The 13706-nt window shown below is 16.6% G+C and overlaps 1 pseudogene across 1 annotated transcript; it reads left to right on the top strand.

The window, feature by feature from the left end:
* The first annotated feature begins 2281 nt into the window (after positions 1 to 2281).
* LOC148270962 (NADH-ubiquinone oxidoreductase chain 1-like) lies at positions 2282 to 12919 on the top strand (annotated as a pseudogene). The gene is made up of 2 exons (XR_015825233.1): positions 2282 to 2290; positions 10255 to 12919. The product of XR_015825233.1 is annotated as an NADH-ubiquinone oxidoreductase chain 1-like (transcript).
* The last annotated feature ends 787 nt before the right edge of the window (positions 12920 to 13706 follow it).

Below are 13706 nucleotides of genomic sequence, written 5' to 3'. Positions count from 1 at the left end.
AAAATTTTTAATTCAGTTAATAAAAAATTTTGGGGAAATAGATTCCATTATAATTGGTATAAATCTATGGTTTGTTCCGCAGATTTCAGAACATTGTCCAAAAAATAATCCAGGTTGGTTAATAAAGAAGTTTACTTGATTTAATCGACCAGGAGTTGCATCTGCTTTAACTCTTAAAGAAGGGATAGTTCAAGAATGAATTACGTCTGTTGCTGTAATTAGTATGCGAATTTGAGTTTTTATTGGGACTACAATTTGGTTATCTACTTCTAATAAACGAAAAAAATTTAATGAATTAGTATTTTGGGGAAGCATAAAAGAGTCAAAGATAATTTTTTTGAAATCTGAATATTCATAAGATCAGTATCATTGATGGCCGATTCTTTTAATGGTTAGGGCAGGTTTATTATTTTCATCTAATAGATAAAGCAATTTTAAAGAAGGTAAAGCAATAAAAATTAAAATAATTCTGGGTATTAATGTTCAAATTAATTCGATAGATTGGTTTTCTATTAAAAATCGATTTGTTAATTTATTTGAAAATAGATTAATTATAAAGTAAGAAATTATGGTAATAATTAAAATTAAAATTATTAAAATAAAATCATGAAAAAAAATCATTTGTTCTATTAAGGGGGAAGATCTATTTTGGAAATTTAGTTGAGATCAAGTAGAAATTTCTAAAAAAAGTTAAACTTTATAGATGGATTTTAAGACCAATGCATTTATTCTGCCATATTAGAAATAAGAAATTAATGGTATTTCATTAAAAGAATGTTCAGAAGGAGGGTTATTTTGTAATCAATCAATATTAGTATTTATTTGGTTATTAAAAATAATTATTCGTTGATTAATTATTCTTTCTCATATAATAATTAGTAAATAAATTATTCTTATAACTGATAAAATTGATCCTAAGGAAGATAAAATATTTCATGATAGGTATCTATCGGGGTAATCTGAATATCGTCGTGGTATTCCGGCTAGTCCGAGAAAATGTTGGGGGAAGAATGTTAAATTTACTCCAATAAATATTGAAAAAAATTGAATTTTTAATCAATTAGGGTTTATAGTTAATCCTGTAAATAAAGGGTATCAGTGAATAAATCCTCCAATAATAGCGAAAATAGCTCCTATAGATAAAACATAATGGAAATGTGCTACTACATAATACGTATCATGTAATATAATATCAATAGAAGAGTTAGCTAAAATTACTCCTGTGAGTCCGCCTATTGTAAATAAAAAAATAAATCCTAATCTTCAGATTAAACTGGGGTTATAGTTGATTTTATTTCCATAAATTGTGGCTAATCACCTGAAAATTTTAATTCCTGTTGGAATTGCAATAATTATAGTAGCAGAAGTGAAATAGGCTCGGGTATCTACGTCTATACCCACTGTAAATATATGGTGTGCTCATACAATAAACCCTAATAGACCAATAGTTATTATAGCATAAATTATTCCTAAGAATCCAAAGGATTCTTTTTTCCCCCTTTCTTGAGCAATAATTTGAGAAATAATTCCAAATCCCGGTAAAATTAAAATATAGACTTCAGGGTGCCCAAAAAATCAAAATAAATGTTGGTATAAAATAGGGTCTCCTCCTCCCGCTGGGTCGAAAAATGATGTGTTTAAATTACGATCAGTTAATAATATAGTAATAGCTCCTGCTAGAACAGGTAAAGAAAGGAGCAGTAGAATTGCAGTAATAAAAACTGATCAAACAAATAATGGTATACGATCTATAGTAATTAGATTTGATCGTATATTAATTGTAGTTGAAATGAAATTAATTGCCCCTAAAATTGATGAAATTCCCGCTAAATGAAGAGAGAAAATAGAAAAATCTACTGATCTTCCTGAGTGAGCGAGATTTCTTGATAAGGGGGGGTAAACTGTTCATCCAGTTCCTGTTCCTCTTTCAACAATAGATCTAATTAAAAGAAAATTTAATGATGGAGGTAAAAGTCAAAATCTTATGTTATTTATACGAGGAAAAGCTATATCAGGAGCTCCAATTATTAAGGGAACTAATCAGTTTCCAAATCCTCCAATTATAATTGGTATAACTATAAAAAAAATTATAATAAATGCATGAGCAGTTACTAATACGTTATAAATTTGATCATTTAAAATTAATGAGTTAGTAGATCTTAATTCAGTTCGAATAATTATACTTAGGGATGTTCCTACTATTCCAGATCAAATTCCAAATATAAAATAAATTGTTCCAATATCTTTATGATTAGTTGAAAATATTCATTGTCGCAGTAAAATGGCTGATGTAAAGCGATAAATTGTAAATTTATTTATAAGATTAAATCTTTTTTACTAAGTTTTATAGTCAATGTAATGATTTTAAATTGCAAATTTAAAGTAGTAAAATTTTACTAAAACTTAATTAAAATTAATTATTTATAATTTTGAAGATTATTAGTTTTATTAACTTAAAGTTTTTAAATAATATAAATTAAAGTTATAAAAATTAAATTTAAAATTGATAGAGAATTTATTGTAATTAAAATAAAAGATTTTTCTATCTTAAAGGAGAAATATTTAATTTCATTAAATTGAATTATTAAATAAGAATATGTAATACGGATATAAAAAAATAAATTAATCAGTGATGTTATTACTAATAATAATGATATTATGTATATATTTATATTGATTAAAAAATTAATAATTATTCATTTTGACAGAAAGCCTAAGAATGGTGGGAGTCCACCTAATCTTAATAAATTTAATAAAATAAAATAAGTAGTTAAATTTATTTTATTATAAAAAAATTGATTTAAATTGAATATTTTAAGTTTGTTGAAAAAATTTATTAAAATAAAGTTAATAAAAGAGTAGACAAAAAAATAAATTATTCATAAATTTAAATTTATAAGAAGAGAAATTAGTAGTCATCTAATATGATTGATTGAAGAGAAAGATATTAGTAAAATTAAAGACGTTTGATTTAATCCTATGAATCTTCCTACTAAAGCTCTTATAATACATGATAAAATAATAATTTTTATAATAGATCTATAAAATAAAATAATTATAGGGATAATTTTTTGTCAGGTTCTTAAAATTAGGCAATTAATTCAAGATAATCCTTTTATAGTTTTAGGAAACCAAAAATGGAATGGGGCAGCTCCTATTTTTATTAATAATCTTAAATTTAAAATTATTTGAATTGATCAGTTAAAATAATTTATTTCATTGAATCATTTATTAATATAAGTTAATCTAATTGATGAAAAAAGAAAATTAATTGAAGAAATTGATTGAATTAAAAAATATTTTATTATTCTTTCGGAAGATAGATTATTTAATTTATTAATTATTAGAGGAATAAATCTAATTAAATTAATTTCTATTCCTATTCACATATTAATAAAAGAAATTGATGATAGAGAAAATAAAGTTCTTATTATTATAATGATTATAAATAATATTTTTGTTAAATTAAAATTATTATAAATTTTTAAAAAAAAAAGATTTCAACTTTTATAAATGAGATATGAACTCATTAGCTTATTTAGCTTATTTTTTATATTTTGATGTATGAAGCATTTAAATTTTTGAAATTTAATGTTATAGTTTAATTCTATAAAATATAATAAAGGTAATAAAATTACTTAATTTATTCTATCAAAATAATCCTTTAATCAGGCACTTTATTTTTACTTTTAATAAAAATTTAAAAGTATTGGATTATTAAAAAACTATTAATAGGATCTTTTGTGACTTATCCATAATAAATTTACTTTTAATAAAATTTAAAAGTATTGGATTGTTAAAAAAAACTATTAATAGGATTTTTTGTGATATATATACATAATAAATTTACTTTTAATAAAATTTAAAAGTATTGGATTGTTAAAAAAAACTATTAATAGGATTTTTTGTGGTATATATCCATAATAAATTTACTTTTAATAAAATTTAAAAGTATTGGATTGTTAAAAAAAACTATTAATAGGATTTTTTGTGATGTATATCCATAATAAATTTACTTTTAATAAAATTTAAAAGTATTGGATTGTTAAAAAAAACTATTAATAGGATTTTTTGTGATGTATATCCATAATAAATTTACTTTTAATAAAATTTAAAAGTATTGGATTGTTAAAAAAAACTATTAATAGGATTTTTTGTGATATATATCCATAATAAATTTACTTTTAATAAAATTTAAAAGTATTGGATTGTTAAAAAAAACTATTAATAGGATTTTTTGTGATATATATCCATAATAAATTTACTTTTAATAAAATTTAAAAGTATTGGATTGTTAAAAAAAACTATTAATAGGATTTTTTGTGATATATATCCATAATAAATTTACTTTTAATAAAATTTAAAAGTATTGGATTGTTAAAAAAAACTATTAATAGGATTTTTTGTGATATATATCCATAATAAATTTACTTTTAATAAAATTTAAAAGTATTGGATTGTTAAAAAAAACTATTAATAGGATTTTTTGTGATATATATCCATAATAAATTTACTTTTAATAAAATTTAAAAGTATTGGATTGTTAAAAAAAACTATTAATAGGATTTTTTGTGATATATATCCATAATAAATTTACTTTTAATAAAATTTAAAAGTATTGGATTGTTAAAAAAAACTATTAATAGGATTTTTTGTGATATATATCCATAATAAATTTACTTTTAATAAAATTTAAAAGTATTGGATTGTTAAAAAAAACTATTAATAGGATTTTTTGTGATATATATCCATAATAAATTTACTTTTAATAAAATTTAAAAGTATTGGATTGTTAATTAATTTATAAAATATATAAATTCTAATTTTATTATAGTATATTAAAATTTTAATTTATTATAGACATTTAATTTAATTATCATTTATATAAAATTAAAATTTTAATATATTATGAACATCTAATGTAATTTTCGTCTATATACAATTAAAATTTTAATTTATTATAATAAAAGAAAAAAAAATAAGTTTTTATAATTAATTTATAAAATATATAAATTCTAATTTTATTATAGTATATTAAAATTTTAATTTATTATAGACATTTAATTTAATTATCATTTATATAAAATTAAAATTTTAATATATTATGAACATCTAATATAATTTTCGTCTATATACAATTAAAATTTTAATTTATTATAATAGAAGAAAAAAAAATAAGTTTTTATAATTAATTTATAAAATATATAAATTCTAATTTTATTATAGTATATTAAAATTTTAATTTATTATAGACATTTAATTTAATTATCATTTATATAAAATTAAAATTTTAATATATTATGAACATCTAATATAATTTTCGTCTATATACAATTAAAATTTTAATTTATTATAATAAAAGAAAAAAAAATAAGTTTTTATAATTAATTTATAAAATATATAAATTCTAATTTTATTATAGTATATTAAAATTTTAATTTATTATAGACATTTAATTTAATTATCATTTATATAAAATTAAAATTTTAATATATTATGAACATCTAATATAATTTTCGTCTATATACAATTAAAATTTTAATTTATTATAATAGAAGAAAAAAAAATAAGTTTTTATAATTAATTTATAAAATATATAAATTCTAATTTTATTATAGTATATTAAAATTTTAATTTATTATAGACATTTAATTTAATTATCATTTATATAAAATTAAAATTTTAATATATTATGAACATCTAATATAATTTTCGTCTATATACAATTAAAATTTTAATTTATTATAATAGAAGAAAAAAAAATAAGTTTTTATAATTAATTTATAAAATATATAAATTCTAATTTTATTATAGTATATTAAAATTTTAATTTATTATAGACATTTAATTTAATTATCATTTATATAAAATTAAAATTTTAATATATTATGAACATCTAATATAATTTTCGTCTATATACAATTAAAATTTTAATTTATTATAATAGAAGAAAAAAAAATAAGTTTTTATAATTAATTTATAAAATATATAAATTCTAATTTTATTATAGTATATTAAAATTTTAATTTAATTATCATTTATATAAAATTAAAATTTTAATATATTATGAACATCTAATGTAATTTTCGTCTATATACAATTAAAATTTTAATTTATTATAATAGAAGAAAAAAAAATAAGTTTTTATAATTAATTTATAAAATATATAAATTCTAATTTTATTATAGTGTATTAAAATTTTAATTTATTATAGATATTTAATTTAATTATCATTTATATAAAATTAAAATTTTAATATATTATGAACATCTAATATAATTTTCGTCTATATACAATTAAAATTTTAATTTATTATAATAGAAGAAAAAAAAATAAGTTTTTATAATTAATTTATAAAATATATAAATTCTAATTTTATTATAGTATATTAAAATTTTAATTTATTATAGACATTTAATTTAATTATCATTTATATAAAATTAAAATTTTAATATATTATGAACATCTAATATAATTTTCGTCTATATACAATTAAAATTTTAATTTATTATAATAGAAGAAAAAAAAATAAGTTTTTATAATTAATTTATAAAATATATAAATTCTAATTTTATTATAGTATATTAAAATTTTAATTTATTATAGACATTTAATTTAATTATCATTTATATAAAATTAAAATTTTAATATATTATGAACATCTAATATAATTTTCGTCTATATACAATTAAAATTTTAATTTATTATAATAGAAGAAAAAAAAATAAGTTTTTATAATTAATTTATAAAATATATAAATTCTAATTTTATTATAGTATATTAAAATTTTAATTTAATTATCATTTATATAAAATTAAAATTTTAATATATTATGAACATCTAATGTAATTTTCGTCTATATACAATTAAAATTTTAATTTATTATAATAGAAGAAAAAAAAATAAGTTTTTATAATTAATTTATAAAATATATAAATTCTAATTTTATTATAGTGTATTAAAATTTTAATTTATTATAGATATTTAATTTAATTATCATTTATATAAAATTAAAATTTTAATATATTATGAACATCTAATGTAATTTTCGTCTATATACAATTAAAATTTTAATTTATTATAATAGAAGAAAAAAAAATAAGTTTCTGTAATTAATTTATAAAATATATAAATTCTAATTTTATTATAGTATATTAAAATTTTAATTTATTATAGACATTTAATTTAATTATCATTTATATAAAATTAAAATTTTAATATATTATGAACATCTAATATAATTTTCGTCTATATACAATTAAAATTTTAATTTATTATAATAGAAGAAAAAAAAATAAGTTTTTATAATTAATTTATAAAATATATAAATTCTAATTTTATTATAGTATATTAAAATTTTAATTTATTATAGACATTTAATTTAATTATCATTTATATAAAATTAAAATTTTAATATATTATGAACATCTAATGTAATTTTCGTCTATATACAATTAAAATTTTAATTTATTATAATAGAAGAAAAAAAAATAAGTTTTTATAATTAATTTATAAAATATATAAATTCTAATTTTATTATAGTATATTAAAATTTTAATTTATTATAGACATTTAATTTAATTATCATTTATATAAAATTAAAATTTTAATATATTATGAACATCTAATATAATTTTCGTCTATATACAATTAAAATTTTAATTTATTATAATAGAAGAAAAAAAAATAAGTTTTTATAATTAATTTATAAAATATATAAATTCTAATTTTATTATAGTATATTAAAATTTTAATTTAATTATCATTTATATAAAATTAAAATTTTAATATATTATGAACATCTAATGTAATTTTCGTCTATATACAATTAAAATTTTAATTTATTATAATAGAAGAAAAAAAAATAAGTTTTTATAATTAATTTATAAAATATATAAATTCTAATTTTATTAATATTTTCAATTAAATTAAACCTTAAAATTAAATTTAAAAAAAATCTATTTATTAAATTTAATTTTAAAGTTAGTTTTAACTTTGTTATTTATTTTAAATATATATATATAAATATTTTAAAATTATTTTAAAATTTAAAATTTAAAAAATTTTGTGAAATATATAATTTTAAAAATTAAAGAAATTTAGATTTAGTAATTTTTATAATAATTAATAAATTTTTGTGCCAGCAATTGCGGTTATACTAAAAATTAATTAAATATTTAATAAAAAAATTAATAAAAAAATTTATTTTAAATTAAAATAAATTTTTATTAAGTGAAATTTTAAAAATTTAAAAATTTAAATTATTTAATAATTTTATGAAGTTTATTAAACTAAAATAAAAACTAGAATTAGATACTCTATTATTTAAGTTAAATTTTTAAAATATAAGGTATTAAAAGTTATAGTCTTTAAACTTAAAAAATATGGCAGTATTTTAATTAAATTAGAGGAATCTGTTTATTAATTGATACTCCACAATAAATTTTACTTAATTTGTTAATTTATATATCGTTGTTATAAAAATTTTTTTAAAAATTAAAAATTTAAATTTTTTTAAAAAAAATTATATCAAATCAAGATGTAGTCTATAATTAAGAATAGAATGGATTATTTATAAATTAATTTATTGAATAATTTTTTGAAAAATAAATTTGAAATGAGATTTAAAAGTAATTTGATTTAATTAAATTAAATGATTAAATTTTAAAATATGTACATATTGCCCGTCACTTTCATTTTAAATTGAAATAAGTCGTAACATAGTAGAATTACTGGAAAGTGTTTCTAGAAAGATCAAATTAAAACTTTAAAGTAAAGTAATTCATTTACATTGAAAATTTAATGTGCGATTCATTTTAATTTGAAATTTTTTAATTAAATAAAATTTTTAAAAATTTATTTAAATAATTAAATTAATAAATTTTAAAGATATGAACATATATATTAAAGTAAAATTTTAAATTAATAAATTTATTTATAGAAAATTAGTATAGAAATAGAATTTTGAAAAATAAATGAAAAATAATTTATTTGTAAGTAAATTTAATTTATTGTATCTTGTGTATCAGAGATTATTTAAATAAATTTATTTAAATTAAATTTTTCGAAATTAAAAGAGTTAATAAAATTAATTATTTTAGTTATTGTAATATAAACATTAATAATAATTTATTAGAAATGAAATGTTAAACGTTTTTAATTATATCTAATTTTAAAAGAAAAAAATTTAATTTTTTTATTTAATAAATAATTTGTTATTTTTAAATTAATAATTTAATTTAAATAAATATATTTATTGGGATAAGCTAATAAATAAATAATTAAATTAATTTAAATTTAAAATTAAATTTATAGGAATAAAATTATTTATTAATTATATTTTTTTATAAAAAATTTATATTTTTGAAAAAAATTTAAAATTTTTGATTAATTGAATTTATTTTATTTTTTTAAAAAATAAATATTTTAAAGAAAAAATGATAATATTAGTATATTTATAAATTTATAATTTTATTAAAATATTTATAAACATTAATTTTAAGAATTCGGCAAAAATATATGTTCGCTTGTTTAACAAAAACATGTCTTTTTGATAAATAATTTAAAGTCTGATCTGCCCCCTGAATAATTAATTTTAAAGGGCTGCGGTATTTTGACCGTACAAAGGTAGCATAATAATTAGGTTTTTAATTGAAATCTTGAATGAATGATTGGACGAAATATATACTGTTTTAAATTAATAAGATAAAATTTAATTTTTTAGTTAAAAAGCTAAAATTTTTTTAAAAGACGAGAAGACCCTATAAATTTTTATAATTATTATAAGTTTTAAAGATTTATAAATTTTTAAATAATAAAACTTAAATAATTATTTTATTGGGGCGATAAAAAAATTTTAAAACTTTTTTGAAATATTTATTTAAATTAAAATTTTTAAGAAAAGAGTTATTATTAATAATTTTAAGAATAAAATACTTTAGGGATAACAGCATAATTTTAATTTTAAGTACTTATTAAAATTAAAGATTGTGACCTCGATGTTGGATTAAAATTTAATTTAAATGAAAAAGTTTAAATTTTAAGTCTGTTCGACTTTTAAAATTTTACATGATCTGAGTTCAAACCGGTGTGAGCCAGGTTGGTTTCTATCTTTAAATAAATAAAATTATTTTAGTACGAAAGGAATAAATATTTGAAATAGTTTTTTATAATTGATTAAGTTTAATAGATTATTATTTTGGCAGAAAAGTGCATTAAATTTAGAATTTAATAATATGTATTTATAATACATAGATAATAATTAATAAATTAGAAATTATCACTTTTTTTATTATTTATTTGTTATTGATTATTATATTATTAGTAAGGGTAGCTTTTTTTACTTTATTAGAACGAAAGGTTTTAGGATATATTCAAATTCGGAAGGGTCCCTTAAAAGTTGGGTTTTTAGGACTAATTCAACCTTTTAGAGATGCTATTAAATTATTTTCTAAAGAATTTATTTTTCCTTATAATTCTAATTATTATTTATTTTTTTTTGCCCCCGTTTTAAGAATATTAATTAGACTGTGATTGTGAGTTATTCTTCCTTATTCAATTGTTTTACTAAGATTTAATTTAGGATTTTTATTTATTTTAAGTTGTTTAAGAATAAGAGTTTATTTTGTGGTAATTTCTGGTTGGTCATCTAATTCAAATTATGCAAAATTGGGGAAATTACGAGGGTTAGCTCAAACTATTTCTTATGAAGTTAGATTGGCTTTAATTTTTTTATCTCCTATATTATTAATAAGAGGTTATAATTTAATAAATTTAAACTTTTATCAAGAGAATGTTTGATTTTTTTTTTTAATAATTCCTTTAGTATTGAGAATTTTTTCTTCTATATTGGCAGAATTAAATCGTGCTCCCTTTGATTTTATAGAAGGGGAAAGAGAGTTAGTTTCAGGGTTTAATGTAGAATATAGAAGAGGGGGTTTTGCATTAATTTTTTTGGCTGAATATGCTAGAATTTTATTTATAAGAATGTTATTCTCATTAATTTATTTGGGAGGTGATTGTTTTTCTTTTCTTTTTTTTTTAAAGTTAATAATTCTGGGATTTATGTTTATTTGAGTCCGAGGGTCATTACCTCGATATCGGTATGATAAATTAATAAATTTAGCTTGAAAGTCATATTTACCTATTTCTTTAAATTATTTACTTTTCTTTTTTTGTTTAATAGTATATTTATGTAATTTTATTAGTATAAATTAATAAAATAATATTTATCTTAAGTTTTCAAAACAAATGCTTTAATTTAAGCTAATTAATTTAAATTAAATAATCTCAGATTTTAGGAATTAGAGGATTGATAATAAAATATATAAAATAAATAATAGTCATTAATTGACTTAATATTATATATGGAGTTTCTATGGGGCATCTTCCTAATCAAGTTAAAATAATAAAAACAAAAATAAAAATTCAAAATAGTATTTTGTTAATTATGTAAAATTGAATTCCTTTAATATTTTTAATAAAAGTAAATGGTATATTAAATAAAATTAAAATAGATATAAATAGGGCAATTACTCCTCCCAGTTTATTGGGGATTGATCGTAAAATTGCATAAGCGAATAAAAAGTATCATTCTGGTTGAATATGAATAGGAGTTACTAAGGGGTTAGCTGGGATAAAATTATCAGGATCTCCTAAAATAAAAGGTCTTATTAAGCATAAAATTAAAATAGTTAATAATATAATAAAAAATCCTATTAAATCTTTATAAGTGAAATACGGGTGAAAGGGAATTTTATCAATGTTATTGTTAACACTTAAAGGGTTACTTGACCCTGTTTGATGAAGAAATATTAAATGGATTATAGATATTATTAAAATAACAAAAGGTATAATAAAATGAAATATAAAAAATCGGTTTAAAGTGGCGTTATTAACAGAAAATCCCCCCCAAATTCATTGGACTAAATCAGTTCCTAAATAAGGAAAAGCTGATAATAAATTAGTAATTACAGTAGCACCTCAAAAAGACATTTGTCCCCAAGGTAAAACATAACCTATAAATGCTGTTATTATGCATAGTAAAAAAATAATAATTCCCACCATTCAGGTGTATTTAAATATGAATGATTCATAATAGATTCCTCGTCCAATATGCAAGTATAATGTAATAAAAAAAAATGAGGCACCGTTTGTGTGAATAATACGAATTAATCACCCTCTGTTTACATTTCGATAAATATGATCTAATCTGGAAAATGCTATTTCAACATTTGGGATGTAATTTATTGTTAAAAAAAGTCCTGTGATAATTTGCATTATTAAACAAATTCCTAAAATTGAACCTATATTTCATATAAATGAAATATTTGATGGGGTTGGGAGATTAACTAAAGAATTTGTAAAGATTTTTAAGATAGGGTGATTTTTAGTGATAGAAATAAATGAATTTTTCATTAAGATTTAATTCGTATTGGGTTATGTTTAAAATTAGTAATTTTAATTATAATAATTAACACTAATATTAGGTATGTTATTATTAGTATTGTAAGATACATTTCATTTCAATTATAGAAGTTTGATATAAATAAGTTATTTTCTTTATTAATTATAATAAATAAATTTAATAAATTTGAAGTTTCTAAATTAATTGTGTTATTAGAATACGGTGTAATAAAAAAAAATATTACAATTGGGATAATAATCATATAATTTTTTTTTTTAAAATTTAAAATTTTGTTGGAAGTTAATCTGGAAATATAAATAAATAAAATTAATAGTCCCCCGATAAAAATTAAAAATATAATATATGATATTCAAAATGTTTGTCTGATTAAACCTATTATAGTTATAATTAAAGAAGTTTGAATTGTTAATATAATGGTAATTAATAAAGGGTGAGTTATTTTTAAAATTTTTATATTAATGATTGTAAATAGAACTAAAATGAAGAATATAATTTTAATAATCAAAGAATAGTTTAATAAAAATAATAATTTTGGAGATTATAGATAAATGTATAATTTTTCTTTGAAGTTTTAAAAGAAAATTCTTAATTTTGATTTACAAGATCAATGTTTTTTTTAAACTAATAAAACTAATGAAAATTTTATTTTTAAATTTTATATATATTAATTATTTTATGGGAAATTTACTTTTTTCATTAAATCGAAAGCATTTATTAGTGATTTTATTAAGATTAGAATTAATTATATTAATTTTATTTATATATTTATATATATATATATTAATTATGGAAAGATTTTATTTTATAGTTTTATTTTTAATTTTGACAGTTTGTGAGGGAGTTTTAGGTCTATCAATTTTTGTTTATATGATTCGTATACATGGAAATGATTATATTCAAGTTTTTAGGATTTTATAATGATAAAATTTATTTATTTTTTATTATTTATAGTTTTTATATTTTTAAAAAAGGATAATTTTTGATTTTTTCAAAAAAGAATTTTTTTATTAAGATTTTTATTTATAATATTTTCTCTTAATTCTTTAAATTTTACTGAAATTAGATACTATTTTGGTTGTGATTTAATTTCTTATTTTTTAATTTTATTAAGGGGTTGAATTAGAGGGCTAATAATTATATCAAGGTTAAAATTATACGTCAATAAAAATTATAAAAATTTATTTTTAATAAATATTTTATTTTTATTAATTATATTAGTTTGTACTTTTAGAGTTATGAATTTATTTATATTTTATTTATTTTTTGAAGGTTCTTTAAT

This window comes from Micrasema longulum, unplaced genomic scaffold, assembly GCF_059751315.1.
Source record: "Micrasema longulum isolate JH-2025_06_02 unplaced genomic scaffold, ASM5975131v1 h1tg003219l, whole genome shotgun sequence".
Taxonomy (NCBI): domain Eukaryota; kingdom Metazoa; phylum Arthropoda; class Insecta; order Trichoptera; family Brachycentridae; genus Micrasema; species Micrasema longulum.
The sequence above is the reverse complement of the archived record's forward strand: the minus strand, read 5'-3'. Positions and strand labels throughout refer to the sequence as shown.